At 48.8% G+C, this 6,516-nt stretch overlaps 1 long non-coding RNA gene across 1 annotated transcript; it reads left to right on the forward strand.

Annotated features, from left to right (window-relative positions):
• Positions 1-597: 597 nt before the first annotated feature.
• Positions 598-5,771, forward strand: LOC120385011. Its single transcript, XR_005589204.1, has 3 exons — positions 598-652; positions 2,496-2,538; positions 5,191-5,771. It is a non-coding gene; the product is annotated as an uncharacterized LOC120385011 (long non-coding RNA).
• Positions 5,772-6,516: the final 745 nt, after the last annotated feature.

Genomic DNA, 6,516 nt, shown 5'->3' on the forward strand with positions numbered 1-6,516 from the left:
GTGGGACAGCATGGCGGAAGCTGAGCTGTTTGGTCCTGTCCTCCACTGGGCACAAGCTGTCATTGTCTCGCCAGGCTGGGACAATGGTCGGTCTTGGGGCTGGTCTATTTGCTCTGAACCCTCAGATCATGTGCTCTGATCCATGAACAGCACATCAGGATCAAGGCACATGTCCTGGACCCCAGACCCCAGCTGCAGAAGCCTTGGTAGGATGGATGGAGTGGCCGTGAGGACAGGAACTGCAGTGTCCCTAGGTGTAGGTACAAGTGCTGGCAAGCCACACTGTATCTGCATTGAACCGTTCATTGGAACAGTATAGTATGCACTTTCTGTTATGCTATCATTAGTCACTAGACAATGGCCCGGTGAAGCCAGTGATGAGAACCAGCCTTTACCAATCAGAATGAAGTAAACAGGTGTATCAATCATATAGTAATAAGTAACCTGTGTGATGTCAATCATGTAATGCTGAGAACCAGTCTGTAAGAAAGAGAATAAAAGCAGCGGTCTGGGACTATACCAGGACGCCTCACTGCAACACCGTCTCTGTTTCCCGTTACTACATCTGGTGACCCCGACGTGATCCAGACACAGGACCCCCGACTCATGGGCTGGCTTAGCCTTGGTGCACCACAGCGCAACGCGCTCCCTCGTGAGTATGGGGGGGGATTTATCTATTGAGCAAAAAGATCATGCAAAGGAGTTATTGAAACTTATCAAACAGGACGGGTGTACTGCAGTATCGTTACGGCACTTGGAGGAATTGCTCCGAGTGATTGAGTATAAGTGCCCATGGTACTCGAACCGAGGCTCCCTAGATCACTCCGATTGGATAAAGATCGGAGAGGCATTGTTTAGGAACCTCGAGCCGAGATCCAACATATTCTGTTGTGGCAGCACTGTTCAGCTGCGGTGGGAGATTACGAAAGAGGCGTCCCCCTCCGCACCTCCCTTGCTCTCGGTGGAGGCACCTCCCGGCTATCCCCGAGTGCTCCCTCCAGCCCCTTTTTTAGCACCAAAAACTTCTACACCAGTGGTGGACACCCTGGGGCAGAAGTCCCTTCATCAGGGTGCTGTCTGTGCCGCCCTTGCGGCGGCGCGGGCGAGCGGGCAGGACCCCTTATTGGAAGAATGGGAGGGAGAAATCCCTTTGATGTTTCCCCTGTCTTATGACCCTCCCAATGAGGCAGGTGAAGTGGTAGCTCGGCACTCCACCCTCCCGTACTCTATTCTTAGGGAACTTAACAAAGCGGTACGTGAGTCTGGGCTGCGTTCCACTTATGTGCAGGGTATGATAGAAGGGATCGCTAATAGTTATACTATGATCCCGGAGGATTGGAAACATCTATTTCGTATGATCCTTTCCCCTGCACAGTACGTGGTATGGGATAATGAGTTTAGGTTGGCAGCCCTAGCACTCGGTAACGCGCAGAATACTGCTGAGCAAATATATGGGACAGGAGCTTTTGCCACCATAGAACAACAATCTATATTGCCCATGGAATCTTTTCACCGCACGGCAATGTGCATTCATAGAGCCTTTAGGCGTGTTCCAGCCTCTGGCAAGCCCCTTCGATCATTCACAAATGTTAAACAACAAGCTACGGAACCTTATCATCATTTCGTTGATCGCCTCAAGGAGGCTGTTCAACGCCAAATTGACAATCCGGACGCTCAGACGGAACTCCTTTTACGCTTAGCGTATGAGCAGTCCAATGCTGACTGTCGGAAAATTCTCCAAACTATCATTCACCGCCCTAATTACACACTCGCTGACATGTTGCAGGCATGTGCCGAAGTAGGCACTCAGACCCACGCTATGGCACTGTTGGCGGGAGCAATCCGTCAAGGTAACAAACCTACAGGTAACTGCTTTAACTGCCAGCGACCTGGACACTTCAAAAAGGAGTGCAGGGCCCCAGGAGGTGGTGCTCATAAGGGCGGAACAAACACCACCGGGGACCGTCCTTCTAAAAAGTGCCCAAAATGTAATAAAGGATATCATTGGGCTAATCAATGTCGCTCCTCAACCCCAGATAATTCGGGAAACTTTCGACCGGGCCCCCCCTCCAGCCCGGTTTAAAGGAGGAGCTTTGCCTGCCACAGCTGCTCGACCAGCCACAAAAGGCAGTGCTGGTTTGGATCTTATTAATGCAGTAGATATGCAATCCCCTCTCCCTGGTGACGTACTCCTCATGCCTACGCAGCTTTCTGGTCCGCTTCCCCCAGACACATTTGGGTTAATTTTGCCTCGCTCATCTGCCAGTAGTCAGTCTATTATGATTGTGCCTGGAGTCATCGATTCTAATTACACCGGCATTATCTATGTTCAAATTTGGAGTCACCTTCCCCTCAAATTAAAGGCGGGGGACTCTTGAGCTCAACTGCTAATCTTACCTTACACAGCGCCGGCCGGACCCAGCCAAGCGAGTTGTGCCGGCGGATTTGTTTCTACTCGCGTTAATCTGGAGCAAGGTCTCCTTTTTCATCCACAGATTGCTGCAGTATTACAACACATTCGAACCCACAAGCCGACCCGTAAGTATATCATCAACGGTAAGGAGCTCTATGGGTTGCTAGACACTGGAGCGGATGTTTCAGTAGTTGCACAAAAGCATTGGGACCCTTCCTGGCCTTCCGAAGTTTCCCCCTCTGTTTGGGGAGTGGGGGGCCCACAATCTTCCCGACAAAGCACCAATTGGCTCTCAGTATGGGATAGTGAGGAGGGGCGAGAGGTTGCAAAAATTCGTCCGTGCATTTTGCCAATTGACATTAATCTCTGGGGGCGAGACTTATTGTCTCAGCTGGGAGCCTCCCTAGTTGTGCCATGACACGTCAATGCTCTTCACACACTGCCCTCCCCCTGGAATGGAAAACCCACGTCCCAGTGTGGGTTGAGCAATGGCCACTCCCTCAGGAAAAATTAATAGCCCTTAAGGAATTAGTTCAGGAACAGTTAACCGAGGGACATGTTGAGCCTACTACTAGCCCATATAATACTCCGGTCTTTGTTATTAAGAAAAAATCTGGCCGCTGGCGATTATTACATGATCTCCGAGCTATAAACAAAATTATGGAACCTATGGGAGCCCTTCAATGTGGGACCCCGAATCCGAATGTTATACCACATGATTATCAGTTAGCAGTAATCGATCTTAAGGATTGTTTTTTCTCTATTCCTCTCCTCCCCCGTGATTGAAAGTATTTTGCCTTTACTATCCCTGTTTTGAATAATAGTCAACCAATAGAACGCTACCATTGGAAAGTTCTTCCCCAAGGTATGCTAAACAGCCCCACCCTCTGTCAATACTACGTAAATCAGTCTCTCTTACCTTTTTGCAAACGGTACCCTATGCTTAAGGTTTATCATTATATGGATGATATCCTCATAGCAGGACCAGAACTCCCTCCTTCATGGCAAACTGACTTGCAAAATATGCTCCAGGAATACGGCCTTCAAATAGCCCCAGAAAGGTACAATGTATAGAACCTTTCCTTTATCTGGGCCACAAAATGATGGCCGCTTATTCCATTCGATTATCCGCAAATTGCTTTGAAACCAACATTAATTATGTTACCCTTCAGCAAGTTCTCGGCATAATTAATTGGGTACGTCCCTATTATCGTCTTGATACCGACATGTTAAGTCCGTTATTTGATGCTCTTTGGCAGGGGCGTCACCCCTCCGATATCATTTCTCTCACGAAAACACAATTAGATGCCATTCAGCAGGTAAATCAGTCACTTGCAAAGGTGTGGGTGGATCGTGCCGTGGACAACGAGCCTCCACGTCTCGCTTGTCTTCAAGGGGTAACCCAACCTTGTGCCGCCCTCTTTCAAGCACCAGAGGCTGGGCCGGTACGAATCCTTGAATGGCTTTATCTCGCCCACACCCCAGCAAATACCCTTACTCCCCTTCCCTCCATGCTTGCCTCCCTTATCACCAAGGGACGCCAGCGAGCATGGGTCCTTTTAGGCATTGATCCCGTTGAAATAGTACTTCCGATCCCCTTGCATTTATGGCAAACTCTTTGTGAAACTAACCCCGAGGTTCAGTGTGCATGCTCAGCCTTTACTGGGGTCTTCTCCTGTCACACTTTGAAGGACCCCCGTTTCAGCATGATGCAGCGAATACCCCTTAACTTTTGCTATTTACTCTCCCCAACCCCGCTGCCAGATGTGCTTACAGTATTTACGGATGGAAGTCCACACCGTGGGGTTCTCTCTTGGTGTGACCCATCTACTACCCACTGGTGTTCTCTGTTTACCCTACCCCAAAGCTCCGCCCAGCGTGTTGAGCTGGCTGCAGTAATTTTAGCCTTTAATCGTTTTTCTATGCAACCGTTTAATATTATTACTGATAGTTTATATGTAGCCAATGTTGTTTCAAATATTAGTGGCAGTTATGTATCACCAGCACTAGATAAAAATTTGCTAGCTTTGTTTTTAGCATTGCAACATCTCATTCATTCCCGTACCGATCAGTTTTTTATTGCTCATATTCGAAGCCACCAACCTTTCCCTGGCATGTTGACAGAAGGCAATGCCCAGGCGGATGCCCAACTTAGGGCATTCCCTTGTACTCCTATAGAAAGTCATGCCCTACATCATCAAAATGCCAAGGCATTGGCTAAACAATTTCAGATCCCTCTTTCTGATGCTCGAGGTATTGTTCAACAATGTCCTCAATGCACCCTTAACCCACAGGGTCCTCCCATAGGGGTAAATCCCCGTGGTCTCGGAGCCAATCAACTTTGGCAGATGGATGTCACCCTTTTTCCCCCTTTCTCCCCTTGGAAATACCTGCATGTTGTCGTCGACACGTTTTCTGGTTACACTTGGGTAACTGCCCAAAAAGGGGAGGCTACCAAACATGTTTGTAATCACTTGATTCGCAGTTTTGCGGTAATGGGCAGCCCCGCTGAGTTGAAAACCGACAATGGCCCTGCTTACTGTTCCTCCGCCATGGCCGCATTTTGTGCCCGGTGGGGCATTCTCCACAAATTCGGCATTCCTTATAATTCCCGGGGTCAGGCCATTGTTGAGCGGGCTAACCGTACCCTGAAGGAGGCCCTTACTAAACAAAAACAAAAAGGAGGAGTGCCCCTATCCTTGCCAGATAAGGAAGAATGGCTGGCTCGTGTCTTGTTTACACTGAATCATTTAAATTTAACCTTGTTTAATAATCAGTTTTTATCTAGAGCCCAGCGCCATTATAGACAGACCGAGCCCCTTCCGGCACCAAAGGTGATATATCGCAAGTTGCCAGGACCAGAGTGGAGCCTGCCTGTGCCACTCATCACCTGGGGCCGGGGCTACGCAGCAGTGTCAACTGAAACCGGCCCTGTGTGGGTTCCCGCTCGCTTTGTGAAGCCGTGGAGAGATGGCCTGGCATCAGGGGCTAAAGAATCCCATTCCGGACTTCAGTCTAACCCTGACGGATAGGGTGGACAAGATTGACAAGGCCCGAAAGCGTGGCACACCCAACGTTGCCATAACTTGGGGACAAGTCAAAGCTTTATCACAGTAAGCTGAACATGTATTGGAGCGGCTATAGATTATTTACTTATGCTGCATCATTATGGATGTGAAAAGGTTAATGATATGTGTTGCTTTAATATTTCTGATCATCATCATTCAGTTGAAAATCAACTCAAGATAATTAAAAATTTAACAGATCAAATCAGATACAATCCAGACCCCTTCGGGGGATGGTGGGATTGGCTCTCCTCATGGCTTCCTAACACTGGGTGGTTGCATCAGCTTGTCACCTTTGGGGGATTCACTGTACTGTTACTCGTGCTGTTTTGCTGTGGCATTCAGTGCGTCCCCTCATTAGTTTCTCTCTTCATTAAGGGCTGTCCGTGGACTAACCCAGGGCCCCCTCGTAAGTATTAGTCATGTTAACAAAACAAAAAAGGGTGAGATGTAGGTACAAGTGCTGGCAAGCCACACTGTATCTGCATTGAACCGTTCATTAGAACAGTATAGTATGCACTTTCTGTTATGCTATCATTAGTCACTAGACAATGGCCCGGTGAAGCCAGTGATGAGAACCAGCCTTTACCAATCAGAATGAAGTAAACAGGTGTATCAATCATATAGTAATAAGTAACCTGTGTGATGTCAATCATGTAATGCTGAGAACCAGTCTGTAAGAAAGAGAATAAAAGCAGCGGTCTGGGACTATACCAGGACGCCTCACTGCAACACCGTCTCTGTTTCCCGTTACTACACCTAGGACAGAAGAGCTGATTCCCTGAGGCTCCTCCTGTATCTCAGGGTCTCCCTAGAAAGGAGCCAGTGACTTTTCTCAGGGTCCCATGTCCTGCATCTCACAGGTGTTGGTTTCAGTCTCTCAGGCCCCAGCCAGGCCTGGTTTTCACTGTTAGTGCTTAATGCAACCGTGCAGAGCTCTGGCTGAGAGTCCCAGCTCCTTCCCTCTGCTCCCCTGCGCCCCCGCCCCAGGAGGCGTAAGGGTCCCAACATTGCACTGCACTGACAGCTCTGGGAACG

The sequence above is a fragment of the Mauremys reevesii genome, linkage group 17 (genome assembly GCF_016161935.1).
Source record: "Mauremys reevesii isolate NIE-2019 linkage group 17, ASM1616193v1, whole genome shotgun sequence".
Classification (NCBI taxonomy): domain Eukaryota; kingdom Metazoa; phylum Chordata; order Testudines; family Geoemydidae; genus Mauremys; species Mauremys reevesii.